The 14323-nt window shown below is 38.5% G+C and overlaps 1 protein-coding gene across 5 annotated transcripts in view; it reads left to right on the plus strand.

Moving 5' to 3' along the window:
* Mbl (muscleblind) overlaps window positions 1–14323 on the plus strand; it is a 220533-nt gene that overhangs the window by 123020 nt on the left and 83190 nt on the right. The gene's annotated exons all lie outside the window — the stretch shown is intronic.

The raw sequence follows: 14323 nt of genomic DNA on the forward strand, positions 1-14323 counted from the left end.
TTGAGCGCCTATTTGCTTCGTTACCAACAAGGACTTTTTGAATCAAAGCAAGGAGGAAACATTTTCCTGCACTTTTATTAAACAAGAAAACTAACCGCTTAATCTGCTATAAGACGGGAACCTCAACTGCCTATTATAAAACAGTCTTTAAAACAATATTAAGTTATACATATAGGTACCTACCACATGTTCCAGATTTCTTCAAATGTCATTAATCAATTATAATATTCTTATAAATAGATGGTCGTGTTATTGGATTTAACTGGAGCCAAATTGGCGCACTTGGAACGCCTCAATGGTCTCATAGTCACCCTGACTTCGACATCTGCCTAACACATGTGCTCTTTAGTCTGGCATCTATTCGCTTGACCTAACATTCACCCATAAACACAAGTACCACCATATTATTATGCGTTGAATGTAGACACATTCATATTATTGAAAAAAAAATGGATAATAAAGAATATATGCAAGCCCTCGTCATATAGGTACGAATACCTACGTAATGTGTATAGCAACTGTGTCATCGCTCGACCGGCGATTCGCTGTCGAGCAAAATTAGCGCCAACTCGTCCATCCCGAGCCTCTGTTTTATTCAGACCCTTGGGAGCTCTCACACAATGAAAAAATTGTTGTATGGTATGCTGACGTTTTTTTTCTGCCAATTATGTAAATTCGCGGGCATCGCGCGCCACCTGGCGTGGACGTGTGCCGCTAGCTATTCTCCCGAGGCCTGGCCACCACCGACGCTAGTTTGTTCCTGCTTCGCGAGCCAGAGAAAGTTCTAATTTCACTTTTACTGTCACAAAACCACATAACTCTTAGTTTGTGTACCAGCAACACAAATGGACTACGTATATTATTTGATCACGAGTCTAGACAGTTTTCAGCGTTGTCAGATGAGGAAGACAATAGACATTATAGAGAATCGCATAATAATTGTACATATGTACCTATTCAAATTTTTCTTTACTAATTTACTGCTAAATGCAGATAAAAATACATGAAATAATAAAAGTAAAATTCGAAGTGACAGTCTTCTTGTCATTAACAGCTTTATTGGGCAAGTTTTTATACGCACGAACATTGTAATAAGTAATTTGGCCCGGTCGTTCGATTCGATATTGTGCAAGTAATGCAATCGTGCTGTATCGAAAGTGGTTATCGAGTGGGCGATCGGTATTTTCCCGTCGCCGCCGCAGCCTGAGTCACCGCCGCACATAGCACGATTCGCAGAACTCGTTCTAACCCTTCGCAAAGGGTGCGTTTGCTAATAACTACCGGACAACGAACGCCCTCCGAAATGCAACTTGGATCGCCGTGCAAATGTACACCGTCGAAACCACAACAGTAAAATCCAATTCGGCAGACCCCGGTACCGGTCTGCAATTCAGTGCGTGTTTATATGCAGCTTTTCAATCGGCAACATTATTTTGATAAATATGCATGGAGTGGCGAAACCAGCGGCGTGGGTAACATAAAACGCCAACGTGAAAATTTAATGACATTTCCTGGTAGTCGCATAATGAGTCATATCCGTCGAAGGGTTAATTTTAACGCGATATCGCAACGTAAAATCGTCAATTTCCTATCAAGGGGTCGTTGGGGAAAGCACTCTACCTATTATTTCTTTGCAGCGATGTAAGTGGGGTAAAGAGTATTGGCCGACCGCAAATCTGATGAAAAAATTAATGCACTAACCTTAATGATGGGAGTTTTAAAAAGCACAATAACTTTACTAATGGTTCTTTCTAGGAATCCAGGTCCTGATTGTATCAAATAGTGCACCACTTTTCATTTTGTAGTACCATTTTAAAATTTGCACAATGACATTGATTTATTACTTCGAAGATTTCGTAATTAGTTGGGTAAATTATTTACTTAACTGTATAACATAAATAACTATAATGAGTGTTAACCGTCGGCCCCAATTACAAGTTAAAAGTAAATATTTGTCTGACTCATTGTATCCTTTCATGAAGTTTGTTAAATTAAGCATTGTTTGTGTACTGTGTACGCGTTTGTGTATCTTGATTGCTCCAGTTCCGATTGTGGCTTGCTTTGTGCTTAACTTGATCGCGTCAGTCTTTACGTCACTTTATTCGAGCAGAGTGCGGTCGTTTGCTCGTGAATCTGAGACTCGGCTTATCTAGATTTCTTGAAAGCGTACCTATGTACACAAGTAATGAGATTTTGTAGCTACCGTGACACTAGACTGTTCAAAGAGCTTTAATAGACATCTGCATTCATCAAGCATCCTACCCGTCATACATTTGCATGTACATACATTTCAGAGTCTAGACTGTCCTGTTGTTACATAATAGATATTTGCTTTGAGCTAAGATTCAAACAGTGACAAGAGCTGCGATTAAAAAATCAACTTTTAAAATTCAATGCCAAACACCTACGCAGATTTTATATGGTCAATATTTACATAATACTGAAACTTGTTTTTAGAATACCACATTGTGTACCGTTTTGTACCAGTCTATTTTAAAAAGGTCACGTGATGAATCGCAGTGAAGAATATAGAAACACATTTGAATATTAAAACCTGTACATTTGAAAGTGATCGCTGCCCCTCCGCCCCTGCAGCCTGCAGGCCTGCAACGACACATTGGATAAGTGCAGATAACAATCACAATTTTACATTCACTTCGCACACCACCTTGACCCACGCAAGGTGATTCAGTGATATTATAACGCTGTGTCCGCCAATGACCACTTCGAAAGTACCTAGACGTTATTCAGACATATCCAAGCGATCTGTTCTTGATAAAGTTTTTGATTTTATTATAAGACACGTGACAAGGAAGTGCATTTATCTTTTAAAACGATTTTATGCATATCAAGTATAATTTTGTGTTGTAAATAGCTTATGAAATAATTAAATAATTGTGGATAGTGTTTATTGTTAAATTAAAGAAAAATCGTTATGAAGGTGACGAATAGTGTATTTAATAATGTAGGTTCTAGAAAAAATAGTTCAGATTTAAGACATTGTAAAATGGCCTATTAAAAAGACCTTTACTAGACGAAATAAATCTAAAACGAATGGACATTGAACAATAAAGGACTAATAACAGTTTAACTCGCGTTCCATTCCACGGAATACAATGATGCACATTTGTGTTTTTAGGAATTAAACAGCTCTCTCCCATTTCCTTTATGCCAGCAACAAAAGAACTGTTATTAATAATGTGAATTAATTAAAAGCTTTGGTGAGCTTCAGCGCTTATCATTTTTAATTTCGCTTTCAATGTGGTGAAGAATGCTTGAATGTCTCTATTTTTCTATTACCATACCGGATTAAAACTGGAAAAACATCTCACCGACAGTATGAGCTCATTTCCTGCAACATAAAACACCGGCATCATAACAAATGAAGCAATAAGACTGCTTTGCTGCGCGCCACATCGCATGCACAAAACTGGTTGCGTTGTGAAATAATGCCATGAGCCTGCCACATTCGGACTCGCAATACTCTTGTGTACACTACTATACATGTACACTAATGATAATGCACTAACATTTCAGAAAATGTTAATTGCTTAAATTCCCCGCCTGTTCCATCCTTTGAATAACTTTCTGTACGGTTTAGTATGCTTCCATAGAAATGTTTCCAAGTTTGTCCCGGCAACCATTGAGTCGCTGCTGGGACTGTATTATGCATTGACCCGCAGACGTCATTGTTTGCAATTTCAGATAAAGCTCTGTAAATAATAGAAGATTGCGGATGTGTATTTTTGTATTGTAAAATATGCAGACGGATCTAGATATCTTATTTTAGAACATTGCTGCAATTTGTTGCTGGGCCCGTCAAACGAAAGATTGCTTTGCCACTATAATCCGACACAACCAAGAGACGATGAGTACTGAGTATATTTACGGCTTTATTACGGGTTAGTCCATAGCATTGCGTTGAAACTTATGAAATCGTGATTTTAATGCGGTGCATAAGCAGATGACCCGGCTAATGCACCGGCCCTCGGCGTGCGGCGGCATGGCGACCGACTTCGACAGAAGGGCTCTTTCGCAAACTGGTTTGAGCGCCGGTTTCGCCGCCCCCGCCTCGTGGCCACAATCGCCCGCCAACTCTGTGCATTTCATACACTCCGTCTGTTTAATCCGCGATGTTATAAAACTCTTACATAACATTTTATTTAAAAAGGAAAACCAATTAAATGTTTTTAATTGTACGTTAATTATTTATTAATTTTATTATGGTAAAGTACACATGCTGTGTATATAATTAAAAATTTATACTAATTCAAATTATATGCACATCATGTGTACTTTTACACTTTTTACTACAAATGCAACTATGAAGTTTATTGAAAAAAACACAGTAATATCGCTACTGTGACACTGCGTTTACATGTTTGTTCAGCTTAATTTAGCAGTCACGTGCTAGACTGTATACAAGTATGTACAATATCGATTTGTTAAAACTTGCAGTGTTTATTTATACCGGTTACGTAACCCGATGTGTAGTCACAGTATTACTTCATTTGCACATGTACGAGTACCCTGCACACAGACATTTAGGTTGGACAGTGACACGTAACAAGTAAGGCAGTAGTTTTGCAACCGCGTTAACTTCTCCGCTTTTGATTGCATGTCAGTAAACTCAAAACACACAATACCGCTCGTTCTACATTTATTTTTGTTTTTCATTTTGTGCCGTCAAACCTAACTGTGTCTGAGATGTACGTATTCATTAGTTTTAGCACCGTTTGTTAAGTCCATCGCTAGCTGCATGACAAATTTCGGTCATGTTCTGCTGATTAGATAATTTGACAGCTTAAAAGGATAAAGAGTAGTCAGATGGTCACACATTGTTATCTGTTGGTAGAAGCACAATGTGATTTGCACGGCTTATGCGCAGCACTTGGCTTTCTGGTAAGAGAAAGTGCAATGCTGCTCCACTTTCCACTTCAAACTAATACACACTATGATATAAAACAAGTATACAATTGCTACATCTGACGTTAAGTAAGCCACGAGGCTTACTCGTTTTGAGTTTATCAGATCGTTTTAAACACCGCTTTGAAATAGCATTGGGGATAAAATTAATAGGAAATTGAAGAGGGAAATGCCCTAGTTTCGATATTCAGGTTACATGAATTCCATCGTTTTTATGGCAACCGTATTTATTAAAGCATGACTTATCTTCTCAGATGAATCACTGTAATGGACATTAAAAACCCTTCTTGTGTTTTATTACAGAAATAACAAAATATTTTTTATACATTCAAAAAACAGTGTAAGGGGCTTGTATTTTCCAACCCGCTGCAGTAAACACGTTATAATGCAAACGATGTGTTGCAACGTAATTATTTTGCATTGCACTAAAAGATTCATGTTTAGAAACTTGATATTTCAGCTCGGTTTATATTGCAAGGTGAAGTTGAATTCCTTGGTTCTAGTCTAGTAAACGTCGTACAACACTTGTCAAGGCAGCAATATCGATTGTAATAAGATGGTAAAGATTACATATGCAAGGCATGTAGTAATTTAGAACCTACCTAGAGCAATTTCATGAAGCATGCATGGCAACGCGTTTCCTGTGAATAATACTAATTTACATTAAGATGAGTATATCCGCAACAGCCATCCAAGTTGTATGACTACGTATAACGAGGAACTATGTCATGTAGTGGCGCCTAAAGTCTGCTGCGTGGGCGGGACTACAACAGCTATACGTCCTTAGTTATATTTAGTACAGCAATATCAAACATAGGACATTATTACTTAAGTTATTTCAGTTTTATATATTGTTGTCTAACTCAATAGGAAAAAGCCGACGAAACGTTTATTTTCCTGCTATTGATTTGCTTCATTTTATTATTCAACGAGAAGTTAATTTAGTATCTATCCGCATATGCCATGTGAATCATAAAACATAATATTTGCATTTATGTTGAATTCCGTTGGATTTAGAATTGGTAGCAAATAATACGCGTCTAACTTCAATATACCGAGACAGGTACACTAATGTGGGGTGCAGTGAATAATTGTATATTTGGACATCATTCGTCGCGTTGAATCAGAAACGCCGTTTTAGATTTAAATTAGAACATTTCGAATTCACTAAGCTTCGCCCGTGTATTAATAACTAACAGATTTAGTGCATGCACATTTCTATTTCCATGACTTAATCGGGTGTTAAGAGCATTCGTGTAGTTTTGGTTTGTTATGATATCCAAGGGCAAGTGCAAAGCTAAATTACATTACATACCATATTGGATTTAAGAAATGATGAGGATGTAGGCTTTTGTGGAACGCAGAGATTACACGGTCAAAATTATATAGGTTCGCGAAAGGATTGGATTGCCGCGGGATTCAGCGTTGAGTGGTCATGCCAGGGGTCGCAAGGTGTTTCGATTTTAATCTTGGTTGGTGGTAGTAGCACCATGCTACTCCGCTCCAATGGAGCCATTTGCATGCGGCTCGTGGGCGAGGTCCGTCTACCCACGGTTACACGGATCGTAAATTTTGTCCTTTTACTTCCAAGGAGGGATTTTTTCCAGAGGAGCAGATGTCCATTTTTCCGTAAAGGGCTAATTTATTGCATGTTGCGGCAAAAGCCATAAAAGAAGAAGTCTTTGAATTAAAAGACAGTATCCGGAATGTGAACGTTGACCTCTTTTATTTTGGGAAATGTAAAAGGTTGGATCAGATTTATATCTGATCCACCTTTTGAATTCATTATTTTTCCCTAATCATTTCATTTAAATATTATTAGCGTGGTAGATCCACACTTTTATAGAGTGAGATATTAACATCTTGACTTAAAGTAAAATGGTCTTATTGTGATTGAGAGAATAATGAACGGGGTAACGAACCCAAGATCGATACGATCGGAAAGACCATTCTCGGCACCAGCTCGATTCACTTTCTAGTTAGCGGTCGCCATTGTTAGCTGCCTCTAATTTATCTAATGTAAAAGTCATTCCCCGTTCAAAACACTTGCTTATGTATTATAATGCCAAGAGAAAGTTTAACGTATTCTTGGCAATTGCATTCGTTCATTATAAGTTCCTTCTTTCCAAATACATAAGTCATGATCAAAACATCAGTCTAAAATACAATAATTGTATTTACTGGACGTCTATAGCAGTACATCGGACTATGTTGCAATAATCCTCGTGAGTCACACTTTTGGCTATAAGTGAGCCGAAGGCCAAGAGATGCGCGATGCAACTCGTCAGTTCAAATATTTTCCTTGTATTATTTTAGGATCTTTGTAGGTGTGTATGTACATTATGATCTTTTCGTCTTGAAACGGATTGAACTCATTTATTGCACAATACAACAAGTTTAATGGAGCGTTGCTCATGTGGTGTTTAAAATATTGTCCGTGTGTACATTGAAACAAATACAAATTACTTAGGTACTTAAATAGAAAATCAGTCACTCGAACATGAACAAAAAATAGCTCCCATAAAACGAAATCATCAAGCGAGACGAACAGCAGACTCACCCGATTACTCAGCGTGTAATTTCGTCCTCGCATTCAGAATCAGTACTAAGTGCGGGAGCTTAGCAACTTGAGGAATAATTCTATCAATAAATAGTTACAGATACATTGTCAGGCGATACGCGACATTACACATAATGCCATTTTAAAATTTGCAGACGGGATTCATGCCATGGCATAACAATTGCCCATGTATCTTCATCAAATAGAAATATCCGCCTTGAACCCAATATTCTAACGTCAAGAAACATTTGGCTGTATCACATCATAGAACAAATGTCTTCTATAATGTCGAGTTTTTGTATTAAAGCATCCACTATTTTGTGGTAATAAGTATGCTTATTGGTCACAGGCATCCATAAAAGGTAGGCATTCAAAAATACATTTCCTAAAAGTCACTACAGACCACCATTCTACCGTTTAAAATAACATTTCTTTGTTCTCTCTAAATGCAATTTTAGATAAATGTTCCATTATTTTATGTGTGATTCAACAAAAGATTGGTGAGTAAGACGCTGCCGTCGCCGAGGCAGTATGAAGCACTACGAATTCAATCGTTTGTGAATCAACACTAGTTATACTAGCCTCTTGTTTCCCGAGACAGTCTTACGGCAATATTTACATTATTTTAACGAACTGTTGTTAGTATTTTGCTTTAAAGCGCTTGTTCAATATTTAGCTACTTCAAATGCGATGCTCATTTAAGAATAAGTCCTATGCACAGCTTGTTCGTACAAAATTAAAGATCTGTACTTTGTACAATCGTTTATTCGTAATCAATTATACTGTTCAGAGTTAGCTGAAACTTTTGGTGTCATTCTAAATTAAATATTGGCTATATGTGAAATCGAATGTGTACCTTTCAAGAAACGAACCCTTCAACTCGACACGAAGAAATCAACAATATGAACACTCGTCGAACCTTCAGCCAAGTAGGGCACGTATTGTACTTTTACAAGTACCCCTTACTTTTTCCTTGTATTGAAGAAATTGTATTGTATATGTCGTCAATGATAATTCCGGGTTATTGGGGTTTTCTCCTTCAGACTTCAGTGTATTATGATTTGTATATTTATTCGCTCCATTAGACTTTGGTAGATTAACATCGTCCGTTACATTTTCAGCATCGATGGGACGGTATTTACATAATAGCTTTAGATTTCTTGCAATGTTAGATGAAACGTTTTAAACAAAGACTTTTGTTTGTTGGTATCTGAAAGTTAATCTGGTTTGTTCTTATCATGTAGTCTTGTCTTAAATAAATTCAAAACTTATAAAGCAATTGAAAAAAAACCACGTAACCCGTACATCTATCCAACTTTGTTCATAAAACATCAATCCAGATCCATATTTTTTTAGTGCATATACCGATGATGTCATAGGTGCAATGTCCGAGCCGCGAAGATTGCAGATGCGCGGGCGCAATGCGCTTGAATATGACGTTATCAAGCGCATCGAATGATAATGGTAATTCTGAACTTCATTTCATTTGCAATTTATACGCTGTAAATTCTGTCAGGTAACGACACGCACGTCTGGTCTTATTATTTTTATGAAGCGAAGTGTTACTTTAGTCTTAAAGCGTCTAATTGAGTACTTTCGAAATTGACTGTCAAAATCTAGTGCGGAATAGGTAATTCGATGCGTTAGAAACGCAAACAGATTAGTTGGTGTGCAATTAGAGTGCGGAGCTTGTGGCGCGCGCTAAGTGCCGCCCTACGGATTACGCCTTCGTGTTCACCGCGCAGTGTTTACTCACCGGCGAAGTGGACGTTCAGCGATCGCCTCACTAATGCGCTTTGTTCAATTATTGATCGATGAATCATTGATTTGGTGCTGGGGAAAGCTCTAAAACAGCTCCTAGCTTGCATCGTCACCTCACTAATTTGAATCGCGCTTTTGTGAATTTCTGAAAATATTCATCTATTGAAAGCGTATTCTAAAATCTATTATATAAAAATAAGTCGGGTTTTCCTCCCTGACGCTATAACCTTAGAATGCACGAACCGATTTCCACGGTTTTGCATTCGTTGGAAAGGTCTTGGGCTCCGTGAGGTTTATAGCAAAGAAAATTCTGGAAACTCGATGTCCGAACTCTACGCGTGCGAAGCCGCGGGCGGAAGCTAGTTACGGCTATAAAACTGTTAAAACAATTTAACTTTATATTTGAGCAAGCAAACTGAATACTAATGTTCTACTGGTTTTTTGTGACTGCAAAGCTCAGTTTCCTTTTCTGATTAAAGCATAAAATAGTTTGTAAATAACAAACACTAAACCAACGATTAAATTATTTTCTTAGAAACGATAAACTTGCAAAAAATTTGATTTCTGACAAGACAAGAGAGTTCCTATTAGGTTAACAAGATTAGAGATTATAAAAGTCATTGGCCGACATGGCATTACATAGACGTGTAATTACTCACCATACATGTCGTCATGAATGTTGTATGGTAAAGTCAGTCACCTTGGTGCACGGGGGCGAGCACGTGGCTACGTGGGCTCTCGCCAATGAACTTGACACCAGGCCAGCCGCTCTGCATGCTAATCCTGCTATTGGCTTTGCCTGTTGCAAGTTATCTTACTTTGTTACGCCGCAACGCAACATAACACCTAAGGAATTTCATTAAAGCTGCAATTTACTGTGTATTTAGGATCACGCTATTTTTCATTAGGCATCGGTGTAGCTACAAAATGGCTGCTATACAATTCCGTCTTTTGGCAACATTGTGGTACCGTCATAATACTTAAGTAAGTAATCGAACATTAAAAACTTTTCGACAAATAGGATCTTGAGCATCGGTGTTTTCATTATTTTTACTATTGCGGCGGTCAAGCTTAAAACGATAGTAACGAACTTATCCATGGCATCTCACATTGCGTCGTCGTTGTCTCTTCGAACTGAGACGATGTTGAAGAATGCGTACTTTTAAAAGCTGTTTTGTTCTTAAACTGTTAGCGTTTTATGAATGCTTCAGAAAGTATAACAAACTGTAGGCTCGTGTGAAGAGTGTATCAAGCTATACCCATTAGACCTATCAAAATTCAAGGCTACTATAATAAGCCCAAAATTTACACCATATCCCTACGCATCAATTTTCAGCCGCACGCACATTTTATGGCTTTCACGGACACGCACTCCATATACATACTATAAATGTGAAATTATTAAAATTACGACTCTTTGTGAATGTTGACTTCTGGCAGAATATGAAAATTGGAAAAGTTTCATACTTTATGTGCCCCTGTATTATGATGAGAGATATTATAAAATAAAATTAAGATGAATTTCTCATATGATAAATAAAATTTCAACGGGTCTCAAGATGTAAGTACCTTGTGATTTAAGGAGGTCAATAAGAACTGCGATTTTGGGACTGCATAAGTTAAATTAATCTTGCTAGTATTATCTTCGCTTTTTGCGTTTCATTAAACAGTTTATGGAATCATGACCAAATTAGACGGCAAGTTAATAGCTTAGCGTGGGTGCGGCGATTCAACGTTTGGGTTCTTCATCCATTCCGTCTTGTTTATCGATTAGTCAAGAATCCGCGCCCATGGGCCAACTTATGTCATTTGGCCGGGAGTCAAGGACGTCGCCGCGCGGCTCGCCGGTGCCTCGCCGGCCTTATTTGGCGATTGGTGGGCGCCAGTTTTACGACTTTGCCTTTTTTCCTACGCCCTGTTTCCATGTTGACTACACTTTAGATAATACATGTGGCTGTGTGTGCTGCAGACATACATAAGAATCATTGACCTCCGACAGTTTTTTCTTGTTTATTTGTCTCAAGGACGGCATTTCAGTCTCTAGTCTTATCACGTCGTCATCTGCAAGATTGCTTATTCTGTTAAGTAACGCTGAAATATGTAACTTTATTCAACAGGACCTATTCCGTAAAAACCTATATGGCAATAAATAAATATATATTATATGTGATGTATGTAAACAAGAAGCATCTAATCTAATCATGTTGTTTATTCCATACGCATGTCCATATATTATTTCGTAAGGAATGCGTGCAATCGGAAGTATTAACTGCTCGGGCCGTTGACGGGCTCTGTTGGCTGGAAAAATGGAACGTGACATTTTAAATTTGGCGCAAAGCTCGCGACATTAATCTGGCGCGTCGCCGCCCTCGCCCATGCCGTGCGTGGCCTAATCCGCCCGCTCCCCAAACGACCCGGGAAGATGGAAAAATCTCGAAAGACTCACATCAAATTACCAGCTTTAAAGCGTAGTGAATTCCCTTGGGCTCGAGACGACACACCTTGCCTTTCAGAAACGCCCCTAAATAACGTCGCGGTGTCCTTCGGGAAGTTTGGAAGGTTCGGGTGCGCACGTGCTTTTGTCATAGTCATACTTTCGTCGAGTTTTACGTACGACGTGCCGCGCACTTCGATTGAGTTTTGAAAGCGCGTTATATAACTTTACTAATAAAATTCTTGTTTTAAAGTTTCTTTTTTTTTCTGAAAATATAGGTTGGTATAAGTTCGCTGCGACCATCTATGCTAATAAACCAACTAACTTGCATATTAAGCAAGTATTTCGTAACATGTTCTTTGAAAATTTTGTTTGATTAACACTACTAAAGTTGCACCCGTAACTTTGTAAGCATTAATATTTATCTTGTTTGTCTTAAAATTAAGCTCTAAGCTTCATTATACTTAAAAACAACACCAGTAAGTTCTACCGTGGGTGGTTTAACTTAGTGGAACAATAGATAACTTTAATTAATACTTCAAATCAAAGAATTGTTCTTTCATTGTTCGTAAGTAACCCGGAAAGCTTCCACTACCTATTCATATTACCATTTGATTGAACATTTTGTCTAAGGCCATATTTCAATGTCATTGTCGTTTACTTTTCTGTTAACGGTTATCAATTCGTAAAGCTCTGCTTCATCATTACAACCATAAATGCTAACCGTAGCAAAAGCCAATTCCTCATGTTCAGCGTGTCGTGTAAAGTTTCTCTATTGTTGTCTGGGCGACGCTAGCTCAGCGGTGATCCCCCTATCTCGAGCCATAGGTCACAAGAGATACATACCAACTAGCTCCTACTGTAGGTGATTCTGCTTTACAGCAAGCATACCTACATTGTCGCTATGTTCTGTTTACTTGTTGATTCTTAAAGTAAGGTTCCGCTTTACCATATTGATAACACCTTGTCACAAAGAAAATATGAAAATATTCCTGAAAATTCAATTGCTCGCAACGCTTTTGTGGATGTGTAGGGTCTTTGTCTCCGACCTGTCGCGCCGGCACGGAACCAGCTCAAGCTTTTGAATTCCGCCCGCTCGCCATTTCAGACGTTCTGTAAAAAGACGCGCTACACGTAACCGCCGCAAGCGTGAAACTTGCAAACTTGCGCCCGCCCCCGCGCTCAACAAGCTTGCTTTGACTCTCCTGAGCCTCACTGGCTCTTATTAGTCACATTCACAGACTTTTACTTATTAACACCCGTTTGGTCGTTTTTTTAATTTATTTATTTTAGTCTAATGAATCTTTAAGTATTAAAATAAAAGTCAGCCACCCGTTTCATGACGTTAATTAGGAAACAAATGTGAATGCACAAGTTTTCCTCTTACGGTAGAGTATCTCACCGCCGCGCGTACAGTCCGCTTCGCTAACCAACTATTACACTCAGCAATAAGATAGCAATCGCATACTGAGGAAAGGTAATGTACCCTGTAAAGATATTTGCACAAAATCCAATCTTGTACATGTCGCCGTTTCTGTAGGTAATGAATTCAACAATAATTAGAGTTGCCGCGGGAGAGCGCTCGCTGAGCTTACCGGCGGATGTCACAAATCCTAGCCAAGGACCGGGGCGTGTAATGCAAATAACAGTGTTTACCTGGCCCCGCCCGCGCCCGCGCCGCCGCCGACCGCGCACCATCGCTGCGATTCATAATAACAGCTTTTATTTCCGTAACTAGCTACGACGCTCTCATTTTGTCGGTTAACGCGTATTGTGTCATGGCGAAACGAATGCCGCCCAGTAATGGAGTTTTTAAGCGCAGCTTTTCGTTGTGCACCGCAAAAGGGAATTATGTAACTAGAATAGCGCCGTGATTGCAAAGCACACAAAACTGCAGCGGCCCGGTACAGATTTATTGTTTTAAATCTTGACTTGGGATTTGGTAACATAACATAAAAACTCAAGGATATTTGCTTTGCACCACTTAAGTTTAGCAACTAAATAAAAGCAACTTACTCAGTCTTAAAAACAGAGTCACACTATAAACGTACATACAAGCCATTAAACCATACAACGTATCATCCAACAAGAACGGAATTAAAACACCCAGACGGTCGAAAGAAAATAAAGTACGAGTTTAAAGTCACGCACCGCAAAACAGTTGACTTAAAATGCTTTTCTCTACACATACATATAGGAATGTATCTTCTTTGTGTTTGTCTGTGTGTGTATAAATCAGGCCGAGTGCGTCGCGAACACTCCAAACTTCAATTTGAGGAGAAGTCTGCAAGAAGCCGTGTGAAGCGGCTATTGCGAGTTTAACATTGGTATAATTTGCCGGGCATATTGGAAAACTTGTAATTGGTTTAGTTTTATATTCAACCGCCAATTTGTTCTAAGAATGATATTACTTTAGCGATTTATATCATCCGGTTGTTGAAACTTAAAGCCTTTAGTCTTGTTCTGGATGTAGGTATATTAAGTACGTATAAGATAAACCTTAATAGGTATCCAATACCACACATAAGCACAAATGCTTTATTGACTGCAAAGCTTAGCATAAATACGAATTTTTTTAAAGATGGTCGATGTAGTGTACAGAATAAATCCATGGGCAGATTTCGCATGAATATTTTACTTCA

Source organism: Helicoverpa armigera, chromosome 6 (assembly GCF_030705265.1).
Source record: "Helicoverpa armigera isolate CAAS_96S chromosome 6, ASM3070526v1, whole genome shotgun sequence".
Taxonomy (NCBI): Eukaryota; Metazoa; Arthropoda; class Insecta; order Lepidoptera; family Noctuidae; genus Helicoverpa; species Helicoverpa armigera.